The sequence below is a fragment of the Nicotiana attenuata genome, chromosome 5 (assembly GCF_001879085.1).
Source record: "Nicotiana attenuata strain UT chromosome 5, NIATTr2, whole genome shotgun sequence".
In the NCBI taxonomy this organism is placed as follows: domain Eukaryota; kingdom Viridiplantae; phylum Streptophyta; class Magnoliopsida; order Solanales; family Solanaceae; genus Nicotiana; species Nicotiana attenuata.
In genome coordinates this window covers 47,695,557-47,719,446 of record NC_031993.1, presented here as the reverse complement: position 1 = coordinate 47,719,446, position 23,890 = coordinate 47,695,557, and positions in this window count along the sequence as shown.

Here is a 23,890-nt window from a genome sequence, read left to right as displayed (position 1 = left end):
TCGGACGATTCCAGTATTGTAGCCTCTTAAGGCCTTTGATGTCACAGTTATGACAGACCCCCTTCTACTGTTGTTCATGTGGATCAGGGATTACTTAGTGTCGAAGAGACAATGTGGCTGTTATTTGCTGATATGCGCCTTCGCGCTGCTCGGGGGAAGACTGACTTGCCAGAGCTGTAGGAGGACCACACCCTCTCCGCGGTCACTCAGCAGTGGTTGGGCTTGGACGATGGAGCACAAATGCCACCAGATGAGGACGTAAACTCTGTTCCCTCCAATGATAAGGAGTACCTACGCACCTTTGAGGGTGCTAATGAGTAGTAGGCCAAGGGCCTCAAGGATTTACCTTTTCATTCTTGTTTCTATTGTTTTGCATTGGGGACAATGAAATTTCTTAAGTTTGGGGCAGGGGCTCCTATTTGTTTGTATCTATATTTGTTTTCTATTTGCCATTTGGTTTTGTTTGATTTGTTTTGTGCTTTCTTAGATAATATGGTCTGTAATCATAACTCTAAATTCTATTTGCCTGTAATAGTTAGTGATCATAATTGTTTAGTTTCGACTCTTCCCGACGATAGATTTCGTCGATTGGCTTCTTGAGGGATTTGAAGTCGAACGACAAAAATAAAAAAATAAAAAAAAGTTGAAAATCCAAAAAGATTTTATTTTATTTTACTTTCTTAGGTAGTGTAATAGTTCCCCCTTGGTTTTTCTTTGTACCACGGTTCTTTCTAAGGGTTTTACTTGAATCGGGTGTAGTTAGTTTTTTTTTAGGATATACAATCTTGAGTCATAGTGCTAATTTGAAGCAATGTTCTTTGACTGTATATGCCTTGAGAGTGGTGAGTGTCGTAGTTGTGACGGCTAGGCTCAATTCTAGACTCATGGATAAGTACCTTAAATTGTGTGATTGTGACTTTGCTTAACTGTTTTGACTAGAGAATTGGGATAGATTTGATCCTAAGTGAGATATGTGCCAATGTGTGAATGAGGTTTGTGTTGATATTCTGTGCAATTCAATTGATGTCTAGAACTTGCAACATGTGTTTGCAAAGAGAAATAGTAGCCTTGTTTAGTCTAGAAAATGATATAGGCATTTCGTTGTTGAGCCAGATATATGCCTGCGACCCGCCTAATTGGTTTGTATCCTAGTAAGCCCTTTTGAGTCTGTCATCCTATTTTTTTTGACAACCACACTACAAGTCCGACCCCTTTATTTGAATTGACAATCTGTTTGAACTGTTTACCTCTCTTGAGCACTTGATACATTTATAAGCTTGTTAAAATCTAAGTGAGGTATGGTTGGATTTTTTAGCGGAACTATAGGAAAGCAGAAAGGTGCACTGTTTGAAAAAATTTGGGAGAGCCACTAGTAGGGAATTGAAAAAAGAATATATTATAAAGAAAATTATTCCTTGCTAGTGGTAAATCTTTCTTTGTTCGTGCTTAAAGAAATTGGGAGCTTGGTGTTAACATGATGTGAAGGTTGGGGAGTGGTTCAACATAGGTGTGGCGTTAGAATTTGTGAAATTGTATGTATTAAAGTTCTCAGGGAGGTGTAGCCACTATTATCCAAATTGTAACCTACCTGTCCCACAGCCTACATTGCAACCAAAATTAAGTCCTAGTTGTTCTTTAACTAAATAAACTCAATTAGTAGAGTATCACACTGCATGCAAGCCTATGGTACGTTTTCTGTGGCACGTGGATTTTGATTCTGAGAGTGGGTGAATTCTTTCTATCTTGAGTTCCTATATGTTCGTGAATTTTATTTTGTGTGGAACTACTCTCTATTTTTTGTTAGTGTGAGGGCACATGACTTGCGAAGGAAAGGTAATGATGTTGACCTCTGTGTTAGAGTAAGTGAACAGGTTGTGAAAAAATGCGTGGTGCTTTTGAGTCAAGTTTTGAGGCTAGGATATTATGATAGGGTGCTTATTCTGCTTTAAAAATTCTTAGCATGATTTGTTAGGGAGGTTGTTTGATGAAAAGGTCATCCCTATGTGAAGTGTAGTGTGATTGATCAAGGAAGAGCAATGGTTTAAGTGTGGGGTGTTGATGATAGGCTGGAAACCCGTGTTTTAGCCGTAGTATTGCACTCTAATTACTGCAGTATATGTGTGTTTGAGCTTAAATGATAGTGAATTACACTTATTACGTGTTTTATGCCTTGCAGGAAGTGATTCTGAGTTAAAAAGTTAATTTAGAGCTAAATAGAACAAGTTATAGCTTTGAAGTCTGAGTAGAAGCCCAAGAAATTAAGCTGGAATCATATTTGGGGGTCGAGGACTAAGTCCGAATGTCAAAAAGTGGACAAAAAGATTTACTCTGAGAAAACAACACTGTTGCGCCGCATGGGGGACCGCATAGCGTGGCGCGACAGTGTAAACATAGCTGCTTGACAAAATTCAGCTCTCTTAACATCCTCATAAGCGCGCCACATGGCGCGGTGCGCCTCTACAAATTTCTCAGAGTTATTTCCTATTTCGGCTAAGAAAAGGAGTTTCGTTCGGGCCCGTTTCTATAGGGTATAAATACACCAAAAATATATTTTTGAAGGGACTTTTGACCTAAGAAAGATTTAAGAAGCAACTAAGGCAAGAGGACACAAGAATTTATCAAGATTTCAACCAACTGTGCAACACGGGAGTTTGTGTCGAATCATTATCATTGATATTTTCTTTGTTTTTAAACCTTACTGAGATGACTTTTTCCATTGCTATGGAGTAATTTCCATTAGGGTGTTGATAGATATGATGTTTTGATAAATTGATTAGGTATTCGATTCTTGTTGTTGGAATTAGTTGATGGAGTTTTAATTCGTCTTGTGAAGTCATTTCTTGTTTTGCTTAATCTAAAGAGGAGCTTGATATTGAATGTCTTTACATCTTATGCTCTAGTTTAAATTCGTGATTCGATTGGGTAATCGAAAGAGCCCTTTGAATTGTTAATCGAACCAGAAAATAAAGAAATATTCGTGACAAGTTATCTTTTAGACCATAACCATCATTTTATTCGTTGCAATTGTTTATCATGCTTCAATAAGATTAATTATTGAAATTAACGTTTAATCGAAAGGGGAGCATTAACTTCAAGTATAATGTATTATTTGTTGAGTTCGAGAGGATCAACGGTATTATAGAGTGAACTAACTCAAGAATTGGATCCCGGGTCAATTATCTTGCACCTATCTAGTCAATTACCCATATTTCTCTCATTGAAATTTCTTTGTTGCTCATCTGCTATTTTTTGTAATCAATTGCTAATTGCTTAATTTTTAGTAGTTAATCGGAGTTGCTAATCATCAAATCAAGCATTAATTTTTGTGGATAGTAATCAACTGAAGATTATTCGAACACTATTTAAATCCAATCCCTATGGAGACGATAATTCAACTATACTATCTTTGATTAGCGAGCAATAATTTTGTGTTGTGTTTTGCAGTCGTAAAATTTTGTGTTGTGTTTTTTTTTAATTTCTTGGCCGAAAAAAATTGCACATCCGCGTTGCGGAGTGATTTAGCTCCGAATTAACTTTTTAACTCGTAATCACTTCCTACAAGGCATAAAACACTTAATAAGTGTAATTCACTATCATTTAAGCTCAAACACACGTAAAATGCAGTAATTATAGTGCAATACTATGGCTAAAATACGAGTTTCTAGCCTACCATCAGGAAGTGTCTATCTAGTGTCCGGTCCATTTGGGTGTTAAAACCTGCATCTATGAACAGATGTAATGCCTTATTGCTTGAAGATGTATTGAAGATGTAGTCATTGAGTTGTTCAAGCCACCTTCCTTGCCTCAAATTCGGCTCTCATTGGTTGAAGATATATTGTAGGCTCGTATGGTCTGTGAATATATACATGTGCACGCCACGCAAGTAATAACGCCTTAATGCGACCACCACCGTCGCCAACTCCAAATCATGAGCCAGATAAAGTCTTTCATGATTCTTGAGTTTCCTCGAATCATAAGCAACTACCTTAATGTGTTGTATCTGAATAGATCTGAGACTAATTCCAAAAGCATCGTCATGGATTACAAACCCTTTCGAATCGACCAGTAATATCAACATTGGTGGCATGGTCAATCCGGTCTTCAATCGTTGAAAACTTTTCTCACAAGCATCTGAAATTTAGCCACCTTTGAGTCAACTTGGTTAACATGGAGGCAAGAGAAGAAAATCTCACTATAGACCTTCTGTAATAACTGGCCAAACTCAAGAAACTTTGAGGTCTTGCCAAATCTTTATGGCTTCTATCTTTTTACCCTTCACTTGAAACCACATGACCTAAGAAAGTTATGGATTTGAGCAAAAATTCACACTTCAAAAATGACACGTATAACTCGTTCTCTTGGAGCGTCCATAAGACCTCCCGGAGGTGATTGGAATGATCTTCCTGACTCCGAGAATACACAAGGATGTCATCAATAAACACTATTATGAACATGTCCAAGAAAGGCTTCAAAACCCAATTCATAAGATCCATAAAGGTTGTTGGGGCATTTATTAATCCGAAATACATCACCATAAACTCAAAGTGAACGAGTTTTGAAAGCCATCTCCGAAATGTCCTTTTATTCTCTAATTTTTAATTGATGGTTGATGGTAGGCTATAATTATGTGTTTTAGTCGCTTATTTCACTCTAATTTACTTCACTTTAATTGTGTTTGAGCTTTAATCGTTAGTGTTTTGTACTTATTGCGTGTTTAATGCCTTGTAGCAGTGATTCTGAGTGATGTAGATGTAACGGAGCTAATACGAGCTATTTGGAGGTTTGAAATCTGAGTAAAAGCCCAAGGGATTAAGTTGGGATCGTGTTCGAGGGTCGAGGACCAAGTCTGGACGACAAAACGCAAGATTTGAGTCGTACTCTGAGAAATCTGCACTAGTGCGACGCAAGGTGCGAGGCAGCACTGTATTTTTGCTGCCTGTTGAATTGTTGAGCTTCCTGAAGATCTCCACTAGTACGGGGCATGGCGCGTCGCCCCATGAGGCGCGCATGTGCAATTGTTACAGAGCCAATGTCCTATTTCGACTAGGAAAAGGAGGTTTCATTTGGGCCCAAACCTACTTGGTATAAATACATGTAAAAATATTATTTTGAGGACTTTTGACACATCTTAGACCTAAGGAAGCTAAAGAGGAGGTGGAGAAGCAAAAGCACAAGGATTTCATCATTCAATCCTCACTCAATACACGAGCTTGGATCGTTTATATTTTCCTTAACTTAAACATATTTGTGATGAATTGGCCCATATTTATGGAGTAGTTCTCTTTAGGGTTTGATGGATTTGGTGTATTGATCTTTGTTTGTGGGTATTAACTCTGGTTTTATGTATTGTATCATTTTGGATGTTTTAATCGTTGCATCTATATTTACTTGTTCATGTTATCGAGAGAGGAATAACTTGTGATATTTTGCATTCTATTCCGTTGTTGAATTCATTAATTCTTCTTAGTAAAGAGAAGAGGCTAGTTGAATTGTTGATTAAATCTAGTTAGGAGGATAATCGAGAGAGGTTCTCCTAAGACCAATCCACTACAAATTCTTGCATATCTTCATCTAGCTTAAATTGGTTCATCTGGTGAGGTTGAGACTTAATCGAGAGAGGAGTTTCTACTAAATTTTTGAACTAATAATCAAGTGAATTCGAGAGACTCACTTGAAAATTATACGTGAATTAACTAGAGTTAGATCCCAAACAATTATCTTGCACATATCCTATCAAAATCCTATTTTCTCCAAATTGATAACCTTTTTTGCTCATTACTTGCATCGAATGTCATTACCCAATAGTTTAGACTCTTAGTTAATTTTAGTTTTAATCACAAAACTCTCAATTGTTGATCATCTTGGATAGCAATCTAGCTACAAATTACGATAATACTGTTTAACTCCAATTCCTGTGGATACGATATTATATTTTACTTAATTCGACTAGCGAGCATATTTAAGTGTGCGTTTTGCGCTCGTCAATGGACCGACCTAGGACCGCAGCCCATATGAGTTGTGGGCCTAAACGGTCCTAACCGTATAAGACCGGGACCGTGGGGAGGTGGGTTGAGTAGTGGGCCAGTCCTGTGCGCGAGGCCTGCGAGACCGGGACCTGCTGGGAAGTGGGCCGGTTTAAGCGGTCCTAAATGGGCCCAACGGTCAGCTTTTTATTTAAAAAAATTATCCATTTGGGCATTTAAAAAGTAGCCGTTTGGGCTGCCAAAATAGTCGTTGGCTATTTGCAAAATAGCCATTTAACCCCCCCCCCCCTCCAACTTTGTTTTAACCCCAAACTTTTTATAATTATACTTTTTCCCTATTTTCAACTATAAATACCCCCTCATTCTTTCATTTTTCTCACAAAATCGTCAATCTCTCTTTAATTTTCTTCTACAATTGCTTACTTTATTGTTACAATTTGTGAAAAATTGTGAAGTTGGTGAATTTAAGTCTTCAACTATAATCAATTTTCAAGAAGTTGTTCGTCAATTCGGTAAACTCGTTCCAACTCATAAGTTTTAATATTATAGTTTTATTTATTTTAGTTTGTATAATTATAATTAACATGGCCTTTTCTTTGAAAAAAATGTTTGGTGGTAAGGGAAAATCGAAAATTGGTGAATCTGGTGGCCAAGCTACTACTACTCCCCCGGCTCCCCGACCCAGACTTGTTACACGTCCTCCTCCACCTGTTATTCTTGATAGTGATAACCTTTGTTTCAATTTACCGATAGTCAATTTTGCCATGATATTGCACCAGGTCAACAATTAAATGATGAATACATGAATGCTCTTAATGGTAATCCATCTATCGATGAAAATGATGAGGAAAATGATGATTTAGATGAAATGCAACCGGATTTAGATGATACACCTACTAGTCCTGTTGCTAACCCAACTGATAATAATCCAAATGATGCCCCGCTTGACCCTCCTGTAGTAACCCCTACTTTTATTAGACAACCTTCTAGACGGTGCGAAACATCTCTTGTTGGCACTTTTTTATTCAACTAAGAAATCAAAGTAAGGCTAAGTGTAATACTTGTGAGACTTTGATGGCTCATAAATTTACTGGAGACCGTAGCGGTACGTGTAGTTTGACTAGACATATAAAGACACACCCTAAAGATAAAGCTAGATTTCTTCAAATGAAAGTTGCGCAAGAGGGGACAAGTGTAGGTACTCATGTTAACCCTAGTACCGGGTCAAATCTAGTTTAACCGGGAATTAACACTGTTACCGGTGGCATTTTATATTACGATCCAAATAAAGATCGTGAAGAATTGGCAAAAATGGTTACTGTTATGTGCTTACTCTATAGTTTTCCTTCTAACCCTCACTTTGTGCATTATATTAGAAGAGTTTTTAATCCTACTTATAAAGGATGGCCTCGCACAACCGTAAAGAGCGATATTTATAAATATAAACATGAATACGAATAATATTTGTGCTATTTATTTACTCATATAAATTGTCGGGTTGCTATTACTACTGATATTGGTAGAAGTGGTAATGACTGTGATTATCTTACTGTTACCACTCATTGGATTGATGAGTAATGGAAAATGCAAAAGCGCATTATTGCTTATAGAATAATTAATTCACGTCACACAGGTAAGTTTATTGCTAACACAGTTGCAGATATTTGTAGATATTTTTGCATTAGAGATAAAATAATGTTAGTTTCAATGGATAATGCTTCTAGTTACACTAATGTTATAGGCTTGCTTACAACTACACTAAATCCTGCATTTAGTAATATTTTCCATGTTAGACGTATTTGTCATATTACCATTTAATCGCTGGTGATGGTATGAAAATTTTAAATATTGAAATTGAAAAGGTTAAAATGGCGCTTAATTGGCATTTTTATTCAAACCGTAGAAGTAGACCTAGAGAATATTTTAAAAAATGTGATGAATTTGGCCTTAGAGAAAGAAAGGTTCCTAAACCTTGTCCGACTAGATGGAATTACATGTATGAAAGATTAGTTGTTTCATATGAATATAGAAACCCAATAAACGCAACGTCTAATGCTCGTGTTGGTGGTGATGATGATGATGATGATGATGAGCACCTTACAAATCGGGATTGGACTAATGTTAAAATTCTTGTAGAATTTGTAGAACAATTTCATGTTGCTACAAATGAATTATCTAGGCAATATTATCCTACTATTTCTAACTGTTTAGTTTATATTGCAGCACTTGCAGATTTGTTTACTCAATTTTCAGAGGGTGGGTTAATTTATCAACTTGCTATTGATTCTATGAAAGATAAGTTTAAAAAATATTTTTTCCCTATCCCCCCTATTTATGGTGTTGCTGCCATGTTAAATCCTACCATGAAATTAGGAGGTCCTCGCTTTTGGTATACAAATATTTATAAGGCTTTATCACTTTCAGATGAGGAATTTGCTACACTTGCAGATGCAAAAGCCTCAATTAAAATAAATGCTCAAACAATTTATAATGTTTATCAACTTGCCTTAGATCATGCTAGACCAAATGTTCCAACTCCTACTTCGTCTAGTTCGCAATCATCTAAAAGAACTGCGGGCCTAAAAGTACTTAGTTCTTGGACGGGGTTCAGGGGTTCCCAAGGTGATAATATTGGTGATAGTTCACAACTAAATGAGCTTCAAGTTTATTTGTCGTAGGGACTTGAATCAGAGAATCCCGACGGCTCCTTTGATGTTTTGGAATGGTGGAAGGACAAAGAAAAATACTATCCGGTTCTTTCAAGGATGGCTCGAGATATTTTAAGTGTTCAAGCTTCAACAGTGGCATCGGAGAGCGCTTTCAGTCAAGCGAGACTTCAAATCGGTGATCATAGAGCGTCTATGAGGGAGAGCTTGGAAAAATCAGTACTCTTTAGAGATTGGATCCGTTCGGAAAGAAGAAATTTTGGACTTGCTGAATCACAACTGGAGATAGACGAAGCTTATGAAGAAATGCTAGCTAAACTTGTGGAGAATTCTGCTTCGCCCGGAAGCGGTGATGAACAAGCTTCTTTTCCGCCACCACCAGCGGAAATTCCTCCGAACCTTGAAGGATTTATGAAATTTGTTAGAGATAATATGTAGACTAATATGTAACTTGTATTTTGGCACATCTTCATTAGTTTTTTTTCCTTTTAATGGTGGTATTAGCACCTTGTTGTGTTCATTCCATTGGGGGGAGGAAGACTAAGAAAGATATTGCCATTTTTTGTTAATGTCGTAATAATAAAAATTATAAGGCATTTCCTTGAATATTTCTTTACAATTTTTTTATGTTTAAATTTGAATTAGAAGATTNCTTGTTAAATCCTACTATGAAATTAGGAGGTCCTCAATTTTGGTATGAAACTATTTATAATGGTTTAGCACTTGAAGAAGAGAAGTTGTCTAAACTTCCGGAAGCAATAGCCTCAATTAAAATAAATGCTTAAACTATTTATAATGCTTATCAAGTTGCATTAGATCATGCTAGACCAAATGTTCCAACTCCTTCTTCTTCTGATTCTCAATCATCTAAAAGAACTGCGGGAGTAAGAGCACTTAGTGCTTGGGCCGGGTTCAGGGGTTCTCAATATTCTAGTACTAGTGATTTTTCAAAACTAAATGAGCTTGAAGTTTATTTGTCACAGGGAATTGAAGAAGTGAATCCCGACGGCTCATTTAATATTTTGGAATGGTAGAAGGACAAAGAAAAACACTTTCCGATTCTTTCAAGGATGACTCGAGACATTTTAACTATTCAAGCTTCAACGGTGGCCTCAGAGAGCGCTTTCAGTCAAGCAGGACTTCAACTCGGTGATTATAGAGCGTCTATGAGAGAGAGCTTGGAAAAATCAGTACTTTTCAGAGATTGGATCCGTTCGGAAAGAAAAAATTTTGGACTTGCTGAATCACAACTAGAGGTAGACGAAGCTTATGAAGAAATGCTAGCTAAACTTGTGGAGAATTCTGCTTCGTCCGGAAGCGGTGATGACCAAGCTTCTTTTACGCCACCACCAACAGAAATTCCTCCGGACCTTAATGGATTTATGAAGTTTGTAACAGATACCATATAAATTAATATGTAATTTGTATTTTGGCACATCTTGATTAGTTTCTTTTTCTTCTCAATGGTGGTATTAGCATCTTGTTGTACTCATTCCATAGGGGGAGGAAGACTAAGAAAGATATTGCCATATTTTGTTAATGCTATAATAAAAATTATAATACATTGCCTTAGATATTTTTATTACCATCTTTTTTTTTCTAACTTCTATAAAAAAAATTTTAAAAAAAGAAAGTTTATCCGTTTGGCCCACTTGGGCCCACTTAGCCCGGGATCATTAGTTCGTGGTTCCGGTCCCGGGCTGGTTCCTACAAAAAGCCCGTGAAGCCTGGGCCCACTTAGTCCCGTTTAGACCGATCCACTTAGGCACGTTTAGGATCGGGCCCGGCCCGCTTGCCAGCCCTAGCCTCAATATTGGTATCTGTAACCCGAACTAGAAGATAGATACATCTCTCTTAATCATCTTTGTTGCATCAAGATAGGAAATAACCTACCCATACGTATAGAAGTGTTTCTTTTCCATCCTACAAAAGGCACATTTAGGAATTTGATCCTAACATCCTTGGCTTGGAAATCCAACTTGGCATAATGTGTTTAGAGCCAATCTACTGCCATTATGATACCAAAATATACCATACAAGTTGAGCTAAATCGGATGTAGTGACTTGACCATAGATGATTAGAATACAACCCTTGTAAACTTGTGTGGCTACTGCAGAGTCACTAACTGAAGTAGATACGAAAAACACCTCACAAAAATATTTTGGTTTTATCCCAAATTTATTAGCCATATATGGAATCACATAAGACAAGGTAGAACCCGGATTTATAAAAGCATACACATCAAGAGAGTGAATGGTCAATATACCTATGACAACATCAGAGGAAGAGGAAGCCTCTGAACTCTGACTAGACATCATAGCATTGAAACATACATGTCATTCTCCGAAACTATGTGTACCACCTCTAGCTGCACCACGCCCAGCAGGTGCCTAATTATCGTGAGTTGAGGGAGGTGCTTCTAAAGAAGCGACGACTAGACAGGTAGGCTGAACCACACCTCCAATAAAACTATGTCGGACAAAAGGGCAACTATTCCTGGTGTGGCCTCTAACCTCACACTTGTAGCATTCATCTACAGAGTCATACATCAAGGTGTCATTTCCTACATTTCTCACAAGAAAGTCGGTGTTGAGACTGCGGGCCCACACTACTCTGAACGTACGGAGTAGGTACCTAATTACTCTTTCTTTGCTCGAACCGGTTCCGCCGGCTCTGGTTTGATCTCGATAAGTGTTCCCTAATATAAGACTTGGCAACCGAATGAGTAGGTTTGGGTGACCCTTTTCCAGACAATCCTCTTCCACCGACACCACCATATGAACATCCGAAATTTCCCATGGACCTGGCCTCTTGTTGTCATCCCTCTCTAACTTGCTCTTTCACTTATGTGTTAGATCTTTTGTGCAAAAGCCACCATCTTAGAGTAGGTCATGTCAGTGTTCAATGCGGCCATAGAATTTAAAATATGGTCCCCAAGGCCTTGCACAAACTGGCGAACTCTGGCTCTTATGTTAGGCAACATGCATATGGCACACCTCAAAAGGTGGATGAACTTCAATTGATAATCTCTAGATGCTCATGGTCCCTTGCTTTAGATTATTGAACTCCAATGCCAGCTTTTCTCTCATCTCAATGGGCAAGAAGTTATCAAGGAATGCCTCAGTGAAATCGTCCCAAACTGTGGGATGAGCATTGTTCCCACGAAACTCTTCCCACATTTTATACCACGAGGAGGCCACCTCTTTCAACCAATAGAAGGCTAGCTCCACCGCTTCAGTCTCGGTAGCATGCATAACTTAGAGGGCCTTGTGCATCGCATTAACAAATTTCTATGGATTCTCTTAGGGCTTGCTACCCGTAAATACCGGAGGATCTACTTGAGAAGTTTGGAGAAGTATAAATAAGAACGTAAAGAGTTGAAATCACATTCAAATTAAAAGTCTTATAAGTTAATAAACTATTAGGAATAATTACTTTTTAAAGAAAATTTATATTTGAAAGATATGATTTTAAGGTCATATTTATTTTGATAATCCTAAAAAAAATTAATTTTAAAAAGAACAGTTTAAAATTGGAGATCAAACTTATTCATACAAATAATTCTTTTTTATTTTTAAAAGACATATCTAATGCATATGCTATTTATTCTGTTTAACATTTTAAAAATATTTTTACTAATCTAAAATGAATTACTTCTTTGATGAAATCTTATAACTTTCAATTGGATATTTGGATTATAAATATTTATATTATATTTGTATTTAACAAAATTTTGAAAATGCTATTTATATATCTACATCTATGACTTATGTAATTTTTTAGTTGATTGCTTTATAAGATATTCTTAAATATTTTTACTTGTAAATTATAATAATAAATATTCATGGTTTAGAAGAATGTTAATTTTATTAATTAAAATTTTCGTTTAAAATAATATCCTTTACCATTATTATTTATACTTTTAATAAAGTCATTTATCTTTTAATTGAAAATAAAATTCTTTTATATTTCAATCCAGTCTAAACCTTTATTGATACTTATACTTATACATGGACCATAGAACTGTGTTTTTGTGCTAGGCTACGTTTCCTCTAAATTTACATTCAATATCTAGGAAAAAGAAATTTGTCTAAACTGATCTTTTTCTTTTAAGAAATTGTTTCGCGAATTATAAATCTGTGGATTAAGGAGATCATCATTACCCCCTTAAGAAAAGGTGAGACATAAACGCTTTCAGAGAATTTCATATACCACCGCCTCTCTCAAAAATGGGTTAGAGAGAGAGAGTCTCTAGCCTCTCTCTAAGCGCAAAACCATCTTCCACCTTCTGCTTCCCAAAACCAAAGACATGTTCCCCAGTACTCCCAATACCCACCCAATCGAGGACCTTAACAACATGGAAATCCCACCAGGCAGCTCGAGGGGAAACAACACATCTCCATCCAACATGTTCCTTAACTCTACCCATCCAAATACGCCCCAAGTAAGCACAAACACCTATACCTCCCACATAACAAGTATGAACCCTAATATCCCCCAAACACCCAAACCACTGGAATCTGGACAACAACATAACGAAGGAAAACCATCCTTCCTAAGTATCCTAAACAACAACAACCCTACCACCAGTAACACATCAAACATATGCGTCCAAAATGACATAAATATGGACATATCAACCACGGATGAAACTGATAATCCTTTCCTTGAAGAAGAGGATGATATCTTCATTCCCATAACTTCTGAAGATAAAGAGAGACTATATAAGAACTGGGAAACAACCCTCATAGTAAAGGTCTTTGGGAAAAGAGTTGGGTACCAATTTCTTCAACGAAAGCTTCAAGCGATTTGGAAGCCAAACGAAACTATTTCCCTTATAGACCTGTGATACGACTACTACCTCATAAAATTTAACAATCAAGAAAATTACAATAAAGCTCTCCACGAGGCCCTTGGTTCATAGGGAATCAGTTCCTCACCATAAGAAAGTGGGAGCCTAGATTTGTAGCATCGGAAGCCTCACTAACTTACTCGACTATTTGGGCCAGACTACCTGAAATCCCTACGGAATTCTACGACTATGAAATCCTACAAAAAATAGGGAACAAATTAGGGAAACTCATACGTATTGACGCATGCACCTCCTCAGCCCTTAGGGGGAAATATGCTCGTCTATGTATTCTAGTACCAATCGAAAAACCGTTAAAAACCCATATAATACTGAGTAAACATTACCAAAAAATAACGTATGAAGGCTTCAACGTCCTATGCACAAACTGCGGACGCCTAGGACACAACTTAATAGCCTGTCCTAACAAAAAAATAGAGACACAAAACAAACTACCATGGCCTAGCAACTCCAAAAAAACACCCTCAGGACATAGAGTCCCATCACTTCCAAGGTCGAAAATTGGACCATAGTCTCCCACCTAGGAAAAAAACGAAGCAGACGGGAAAACATGGTCCCTTGAAACCCAAACCTCCCCATCACTCTACTGTCTGGAGCATAGATCACTACATTTAAAAACAACTCCCAGTTGGAAATGAACTCCCACAAAGCCCTTAGGCTTTTTACCACTGGACAAAAGCCACTCTCCACAAACACCTCGTCCCAACACAATGGTAAAAACCCCTCCACCCCTAGCAAATCATAGGCTTTGCTACTACCCTAAACATGATACCATCTACAATGTACAATGACCCCCCCTTTAACATGAATAAACCTGGACAAAGACTTTTGTCCTACAAAAGATTAACCTCCCAACCCTACCACCCTACCCAGCAACAAAACCAGTCCATCATACGAAAACCAACAGCTTGACACGGAAATCTTGGTACAAAACCATCTGCCCTAGCTACCTCTTCCCTATGGACTATGAAGTCACCTCAAACTAAACTACAACCCTTAGGTCAACACCTAGACTCCAACATGTCTAGCAATCAAAAAGTAACGGATGCAAACTACTAGTAATAGGTTCTCCTCACTAGAAAGCTAATCGCCACTCACATCATCTCCCCCCCCCCCAATTTCCTGACTCCAAAACCAAAGCACTCACCTTGACATTACCCCAGCCGCAGAAATTAATGACTTCATTAATGAACCAAGCATCTTTTAATTCTTCCCGTGGTTTCTTCATTAAACCACACCAATATTTTAGACCCATTCACGACACTCTTGCTGCCAGTAAGATGACCTAACACAACCTCAAACTCAAAACAACATTGTCACTAAAAATGCCAAGGCTTCCAAACAAACCAATCATAGGAGAAATGTGAGAAAAGGAGAATGTTTGGATCCGCGGAAAAACACCAAAGACCAACCACGCCTTCAAACCCACCACGAACAATCCCACAACCATCCCAGCCACACCAACACTCTTCACAACCCTACCATACAACCCAAATCACCACCCCAGAGCTGTGGAACCAAGTCTAATGGGACACAGACTAAGCATTGCCTAAGGATCAATGGAGCAGAATAATTCATACAATATCAAGAGGACCCATTTGCTACTTGCGCTTCAAAGATACTATCGAGAAACATGAGATAAGCTAAGGGGAACATAATAGCCATTGGATAAACCATGCCTCAACCTTTCAGTCAAGGAATGCCCATTCACCATGGGATCCATCTTGCATGCAGGAACCAACACCATGGTCCGGACCGCGATTCCCACCATCGGATCGTGATGCGCCTACTCGTTGTCAGCTACGCAGCCAACTTATTTAACCTTTCATTAATAGAATTAAATCTGTAACAATCCATAGTAGTCCAATAAGAAAACATGGAATTAATAAATAATAATGTTGAAGTCTAATTTATAAGTCAATCAAACGCCGAATAGTCAACAATAGCCTCTACCCAAGATTTGGTGTCACATTACTCACGAACCACTAAGAATAAACTAAATACAAAGGCTGAAAGAAATATAACAGCTGTCTGTCTCGAAAACAATGAGGCAACAGTCAAAAGGAAAACATAAAGAAGAGACGCCGGGCCTGCGGACGCCTGCAAGGCTACCTCAGTCTCGTGAATAAGAAAGTCTGCTCCCGAACTACTGCTGCTGCTGCTCCTCAAAACCTGGACCTGTGCAAAAATGCACAGAAGTGTAGCATCAGCACAACCGACCCCATGTGCTGGTAAGTGTCTATCCTAACCCCGGCGAAGTAGTGACGAGGCTAGACTGGACATCACATAAACCTGTGCAATTATAACTATACAGCGGGAATCGAATACCAAGTAATTAATAACATGGGAGGGGAGACATGATAAGGGGAGATACAATATTAACAACAATCCAGAGTAACGACTAAAACAACTTAGGTTCACAATGAACAAAGAATCAATACTCAAATACAAACACATAGCCTCAATAACTGTTGCGGCGTGCAACCCGCTCCATAATTACTATTGTTGCGGCGTGCAACCCGCTCCACAAATACCACTGTTGCGGCGTGCAACCCGACCCATATCATTTATCATGTATCATTATTGCGGCGCGCAACCCGATCCTCACCTTTTACTGTTGCGGCGTGCAACCCGATCCTCAATATCATTGTTGCGGCGTGCAACCCGACCCTCATATATTATTGTGCAACCCGATCCTCAATATCATTTAACAGTCCGACTCCCCAAACAACAGTCACAATTAAGGGCATAAAAAAAATAAGTAAATATTTGACAAACATCCCGGCAAGGGAAAGAATCCAACAAGTTCAACCAAACGTCCCGGCAAGGGAATGATCAACAACGTTTTCTCTTTCTTACTTTTCTTATCTCACGATATCACTGGAGCCCAAGCTCCAAGAAATTTCTTATCTCATATTCCGTCACAAACAACAATATAACGACTTCCCAGTAAGGGGACAAAACATCATCTCAAATATTTTGGCAAGGAGATTACTATAACCACATTAGTTCCAACATCTAACCACCACATTAGTTCCAACATCTAACTACCACAGCTATAACCAACCTATTACCACACTTGACCACCTCAGCTATATCTAACCGACTACCACACCCAACCAACCCATAACTATAGTCATCATATGACACAAGGAAACATTAACCTAAGCGACCCTAGTATCCGTTAAGAACACAATGCAGAGGAATCACAACCCAACAATAGCCCGCCAAGAGGGCAACATAATGATCTCTCCTCTTTCTCACTTTTACTTCACAATTCTTTTTCACAACCCGAGCAGATGCTCTAGAGGTTCAATTATCACTTATACTTTCGCAATTCGTTCTACAACTGGAGCCGACGCTCCTCAATGAATCAAGTCATTTCATATACTTTCAATATTCGTATCACAGTTCGAGCCAATGCTCCTAGGAATCAAATTATTATATCACCATTCACATGTTATTCAAAATATATGGAAATACTCCAATAAACATGAAATTCACAATAAGTTCATGATAATCACATTATAAGGACTCACGGTCATGCTAGACACCAATGTATAGATACTCTTCACCATGCCTATACATCGTACTCGATCACATAGCAGTTAGCAACAAGACTCAACTCCTATTTCCTCAAGCTAGGGTTAAACCAAACACTTACCTCAAAGCCTTGAAATCCACTTAATCCTCAACTATTGCTTTACCTCGTGGTTCCACCTCCGATTCGCTCGAATCTAATCACAAATTGTTCAATTACTTTAATAAACACTATATGAATTAGTTTGAAGGCATAAAAACGATTTTCCCAAAGTTTTACTCAAAATTTCCCAAAACGCCCCCGGGCCCACGTGGTCAAAACCCGAGGTTCGGACCAAAATCTGGTTACCCATTCCCGCACGAGTTCAAATATATAATTTGTTTTGAAATCGGACCTCAAATCGAGGTCCAACTCCCCAATTTATGGAAAACCTAGGTTCTACCCAAAAACCACAATTTCACCCATGAAAATCCTTAATTTCAAGTGGAAAACATGTTTAATGATGTTAAAAGTTAAAAGAATTGAAAAAATCAACTTACAAATGGTTTGGGATGAAGTTTGCTCTTGAAAAATTGCCTATGGTGTTTGGGTTTTGAAAGAATGGTGAAAAGTGATGAAAATTCGACTAAGTATAAAATTTGCTGGGCCTCGGATATGGGAATTCCGAACCATGGTTCGCAATTGCGAACAAAACAGGTCTGGGAATTGCGACATTCTTGGTTCGCATTTGCGAACCCATGTCTAGTGGCCAGGTTTCGCTTTTGCGAACATGCGATCGCATTTGCGACCAGGGCCACCTCGCATTTGCGAGCCAATGGATCGCATTTGCGATCCCAAGCCTTTTCCCCAGACTTCGCATTTGCGAAGTGTTGATCGCATTTGCGACAGTGCCCCATTTTCCTAGACTTCGCAATTGCGAAGCAATGCTCGCATTTGCGAGCTCGCAATTGTGAGTCTTCCCTTCGCATTTGCGAAAATTGCAGAAGCCAGCATACCAGATTTTTAAAACATGAGAAATGCAATCCGATGCTTATCCAAAACTCACCCGAGCCCTCGGGGCTCCAAACCAAACATGCATACAACCTCAAAAACATCCTACGGACTTGCTCGTGCTATCAAATCGCCAAAATAACATCAAAATCATTGAATCAAGCCTCAAAACACATGATTTTCATTTCAAACTTCATAAACTTCAAACTTTGAACTCATAGTACGAAACACGTCAAACGACGTCCGATTTCGACCAAACTTTACAGAAAGCGCTTAACACATATTTAAGACATGTACCGGGCGTCGGAACCAAAATACGAGCCTGATACCATAGTCTTTTAATCAAATTTCATTTCCATTTTTCTTAATAATTTCAAAAAAACAATTTCACGGAAAAATTCATATCTCGGGCTCTAGACCTCGGAATTCGATTTCGGGCACATACCCGAGTCCCATATTTTTCTACGGACCTTCCGGGACCGTCCAATCTCGGGTCCGGGTCTGTTTACCAAAAGTATTGACCAAAGTCAACTATAATCATATTAATATCAAAATTCTTCAAATTTTTCACGGAATTCACATATTTCAACATAAAAGCTTTCCGGCTACGCGTCCGGACTGCGCACGCAAATCGAGGCAAATAAAAATGAGGTTTTAAGGCCTCGAAAGCACGGAATGGATGAGGAAATAGGTGATGACCCTTTGGGTCGTCACACCATGGAACCATCTCCAACCCTTCAATCTTCTCAACACACACTCACCCCTCTTCCCAAACATCCAACCTCCCCCAAATCCAGCCCCCCTATTCCAGACCATGCATGGCACGAACCCAAACATGCATGGTCCAGTTCTGAACCACCAAGCTGACCACAACACCCCAGCAACACCCCCGCCACCCATGCAACAGAATCACCCACCCACCGTGGAGAGACAAGAGGAGGAAGAAGAGGAAGACAATCCAACGAAAAGGGTGGTGGAACATGGAGTTCTAAGGTCACCAAAAACCCTAGTGTTCAAAGCAAGAAAAGAAAAAAGGTTCATCTTAAGCTGCCCGTTGGATTTGAGAAAATACTCAATAACCATAAAAAAATTGAGGACTCCGGGGATTTACCAATATGCAATGGTGTTGGTGCCGACAATGTTCTCCAACTTTTGGATGAATCAAGAAGGAACATCGAGCAGGGGGAACTCCCCTCCCAATCGGGAGATGAGTTCAAACAATAGAAACATAAGTATGAGTTTTATCTCTTGGAATTGTCGTGGAGCAGGGAATGCTGATTTCCGAAGAGCTTTTAGATCCATGCTTGATTACCACAAACCTAGTGTGGTTGCATTACTAAAAACGAGATTATCTGACCACTATGTCATCATGGAGGACTTTGGTTTTTCAGGTCTAGCTCAGGTTGCGGCACAAGGAAACTCGGGAGGAATGGCACTAATGTGGAACAGTGATGAAGTCAATGTGGACCAAATAGGGGGAACTGATCAAGAAATCCATGCCATGGTGAAGGTAAAAATCCTCCCTAAAACTTGGTTATGCTCAATTATTTATGCTAGTAGTTTATTAGAGGAAAGAATTACTTTATGGAATAATCTAATAACAGTCGCAAACAATTATAAAGGACCCTGGTTAGTACTAGAAGATTTTAATAAGGTCACTAGTGCAAGCGAGAAATTTGGAGGTCTCCATGTTAATAACAATAGAATCTCTAAGTTTATTAATTGTCTTAATACTTGTAATTTAATAGACCTAGGGTTTAAAGTCCCAAAGTTCACTTGGTTAAATAAGAGGAAAAAGAAAAAAAATGCTTTCATTATGGAGAGATTGGACATATTCGTAGCCAACAACGATTGGATTAGCATGTTTCCTAAAGCCAGTGTAAAACACCTTATAAGAACCCATTCTGACCACTGTCACATACACCTGGATCTTATCAAAAGACCCAGCCGTAGTAATAATATATTTCGACTGGAATCCATGTGGTTATCCCACCCCACCTTTAAGGGACTAGTAATGGAATGCTGGGCAAATCAGCTTAATATATCAAACGCTATCAACAACTTCACTAATAAAGCCATTGCCTGGAATAAGGATACTTTTGGAAATATCTTTAAAAAAAAGAACGAAATCCTAGCTAGGCTAGAAGGCATTCAAAAATCTTCAAATTACACAACTAGCACTTTCTTGTCTAATCTAGAAAATGAACTACTAGATGAATTACAAAAAATCCTCAAATTGGAGGAGGAATTCTGGAAGCTGAAATCTAAATCCAGTGGATCCAAGAAGGTGATGCCAATACAAAATTTTTCCATCTCACAACCCTGCAAAGAAGAAGGAAAAATAGGATCTTTAGCATTAGAGATGAGGCTGGTAATTGGTTCCACGACCCAAAGGAACTTACCCACATTATAACAGACTTCTACACAAATTTATATACCACTAATCACACTTCCTCCCAAAAACACCGTTATACATGCCTGCCATATCCTCAATTACCCTTACTGACCACCCCACGCTCACAAGGGAACCAGACGAGGAGGAAGTAAAGAATGTCCTTTTTTCTTTTAAACCACTAAAGGCACCTGGACCGGACGGTATCCATCCTTTCTTCTACCAAAAATTCTGGGGAATAACTAGCTACCTTCTAGTCAGCTTCTATAAAGAATCCTTCACAAGCAAAAGAATGACCGAGGACATGAATAGAACCTTTGTTTGTTTAATACCAAAGCATCAGGATGCTGAAACATTAAGGCAATATAGACCCATTAGCCTTTGTAACACTGCCTATAAGGTCGTCACCAAAATTATCGTTAATAGAATAAAACCTTTGCTCAACAAAATTATCCATCCTTCTCAAACAAGCTTTATAAGAGGAAGGAGAGCCTCAGACAATGCCATAATAGTGCATTAAATCCAAAACTCTTTCAAAAATTCAAAAGGAAAAAAGGGGAAAATCATGAATAGAATTGACCTATAAAAGGCCTTTGACAAACTGGAATGGTCTTTCATTAGATTCTCCCTGAAATCCCTAAATTTCCCGGAAGACCTAATTGAGCTAATAATGTCCTGTGTATCCTCCACATCCACCTCCCTACTCATAAATGGCTCAAACACAGAATTCTTTACTCCAACTAGAGGCATTAGGCAAAGAGACCCACTATCCCCATACCTATTCATAATATGCATGGAAATGCTCTATAGACTCATTAACCATGAAGTTGACTGTTGTAGATGGGACCCCATAACCCTGTCAAAAAAGGGACCCCAACTATCTCACCTGTTCTTTGCTGATGACCTCATTCTTATGATGGAGGCTAATAAAAAAAGCTGTGACTCCCTCATAGATACTCTGAATACATTTTGTAGTTTCTCTGGCCAATCTATCAACTTCAGTAAATCTAGAATAATCTTTTCAAAGAACACACACCCGGACAAACAGTCCCTCTTCAGCAGATGCCTAAACATGAAAATATCAAACTCAGTAGGTAAATACCTAGGTTTCCCCATGACAAACCAGAGGCTATCCATAAAAGACTTCCAGTTCATTATTGACAGTCTAAACAATAAACTAATGGGTTGGAAAACCCACTTCCTAAACCTAGCAGGAAGAACCACCCTCATTAAGTCAACCCTTGCAGTCATCCCTAACCACAACATGCAAATTTTCAACCTACCAAGAGCTACTCAAAATAAGATAGATTCCATCCAACGAAATTTCCTATGGGGATGTACGGAGGAAAAAAGGAAATGCCACTTGCTTAACTGGAACAAAGTCACTACCCCAAAAAGATAGGGAGGTTTAGGGCTGGCTAATACCATTTGTAAAAATGATGCCTTCAGCACCAGTCTAGCCTGGAGATACTCTAACAACAAGGAAGCCTTATGGGTCCAAGTCCTGAGCAACAAATATGATAGGAAAGCCAACCATATCACTAGACCCAATACTAGCCCTTTGTCCTCACACATCTGGAAAAACATCTGTAAAGGAAACAAGTTTTGCCAAAAAGGGAACAAATGGATTATAGGTAATGGGGAAAGCAAAACCTTTGGAACAACCGATGGATAAACCACGGGAACACGCTAAGGGATAGTATCCATGGGCCCCTCCAAAGAGGGGAAGAAGATATAAAGGTAAAATACATCATTAAGGATGACCACTTCGATCTCTCAAAATTATCCTTCGGACTACCACAAGATATAACCCTAAAAATTCATAGCACTTATATCCAACAATCCCAGTCAGGTAGGGATAGGATCTCCTGGAACTCCCCAGGCTATAGCTATTTCTCCATCAAGGCAGCCTATGACCTCATTACTCAACAGGACAACCAGATTGAAGAGAATAACCTCGGCTTTAAGTGGATCTGGAGAAGCAACACCCTGAACAAACTAAAATACTTCATGTGGCTGCTCACCCTCAACAGACTCCCAACAGCCACTTTTCTAGCAAAACGTAACATCTGCACATCCGACATCTGCACCATTTGCGGATCAGAAAAGGAGGACATAAAACACATGCTCTTCTACTGTGCTCACTCAAAGGAAATCTAGAGGCAATGTCACATAAAACACAACTACCGACCTTCGGATAACGAATTTTCTTTTTTCTACTGGCTAAAGCATCAACTAATCTCAAACAAGCGCTATAATCAATACATCACTTGGCCTGTCTTCTTACCCTTCCTCCTCTGGTACTTATGGACTACGAGAAATGAAAAGATTTTTCAAAAAAACAGCTCATACCCAAATATTAACAAAGTAATCAATAGTACCCAATAATTCCTTTTCTAAGCAACTGGAGTCCTATCCGGTTACCAAAAAGAACGATCCTTATTAGATGGCAACCACCAGACATAGGAACCTTCAAACTAAACATAGATGGATCATGCCTAGGTAACCCAGGTAGGGGGGAATAGGTGGGATTTTCAGGGATAGCAATGAAAAATGGATACTAGGATTCAATATGGGATTTGCCTACGCCACAAATATCCAAATGGAAGCCATGTCCCTAGTACAAGGTCTAAAACTAGCCATCCAAATGAGACTAACCCCTTTAGTCATTGAAACAGACTGCCAGGAACTAATCAACATGATAAAAAATGATAATTGCCTTTATCAAAATATTATTGATGACTGCAGGTTCCTATTATCTGAGGCGGGCACGCCACCCTTGAAGCATGCATTCAGAGAAGCTAATGGAGTAGCGGACACCTTAGCCAAGAATGGATGAAGCTTGGACTCTTTTGCTAAATTAATGTTGTATTATTATCCGCCTGTATTTGCTATTTCAGTTTTTGATAGAGATGGGATAGGCACTGCGTGCCCTAGACAAATCTCTTGTTGTAATGACTACTAAGTTTATGTTTTAAATAAGGCAGAATAGCCTGGTAGACACTTGTACTTGGTCGTGTTTGTCATCCCGGTCCCTATACTTGATAAAGTTTCGTCCAGACACTTATAGTTGTTCAAAATCGATATTTTAAACCCCTCTAACCATTGACCAAGTCTACGTGGCAACTTAATTGCTGAAGTGGATAAAATACGTGTATTTCACGCATATAAGGAGCGTGGACATAAAAATTTAATGATTAAAATAAGGAAAAAAATAAAAATAAAAGAAAAATACAAAAAATCAAATTAGAAAAAGAAAGAATGAAGGTGCCTAAGCTCTTTAATGGCGTCTCTGCTTCTCTTAGTTCTGCGGCCCACCAACCCCCCTCCCTTCTCCACGTTATTCCTCTTCCCCCATTTTAACCCAACACCCCCAACAACACAGCCCTTCCCTTCACATATGCATCCACCATAGATCCAAAACCTCTACTAGATTAGTAGCAGTT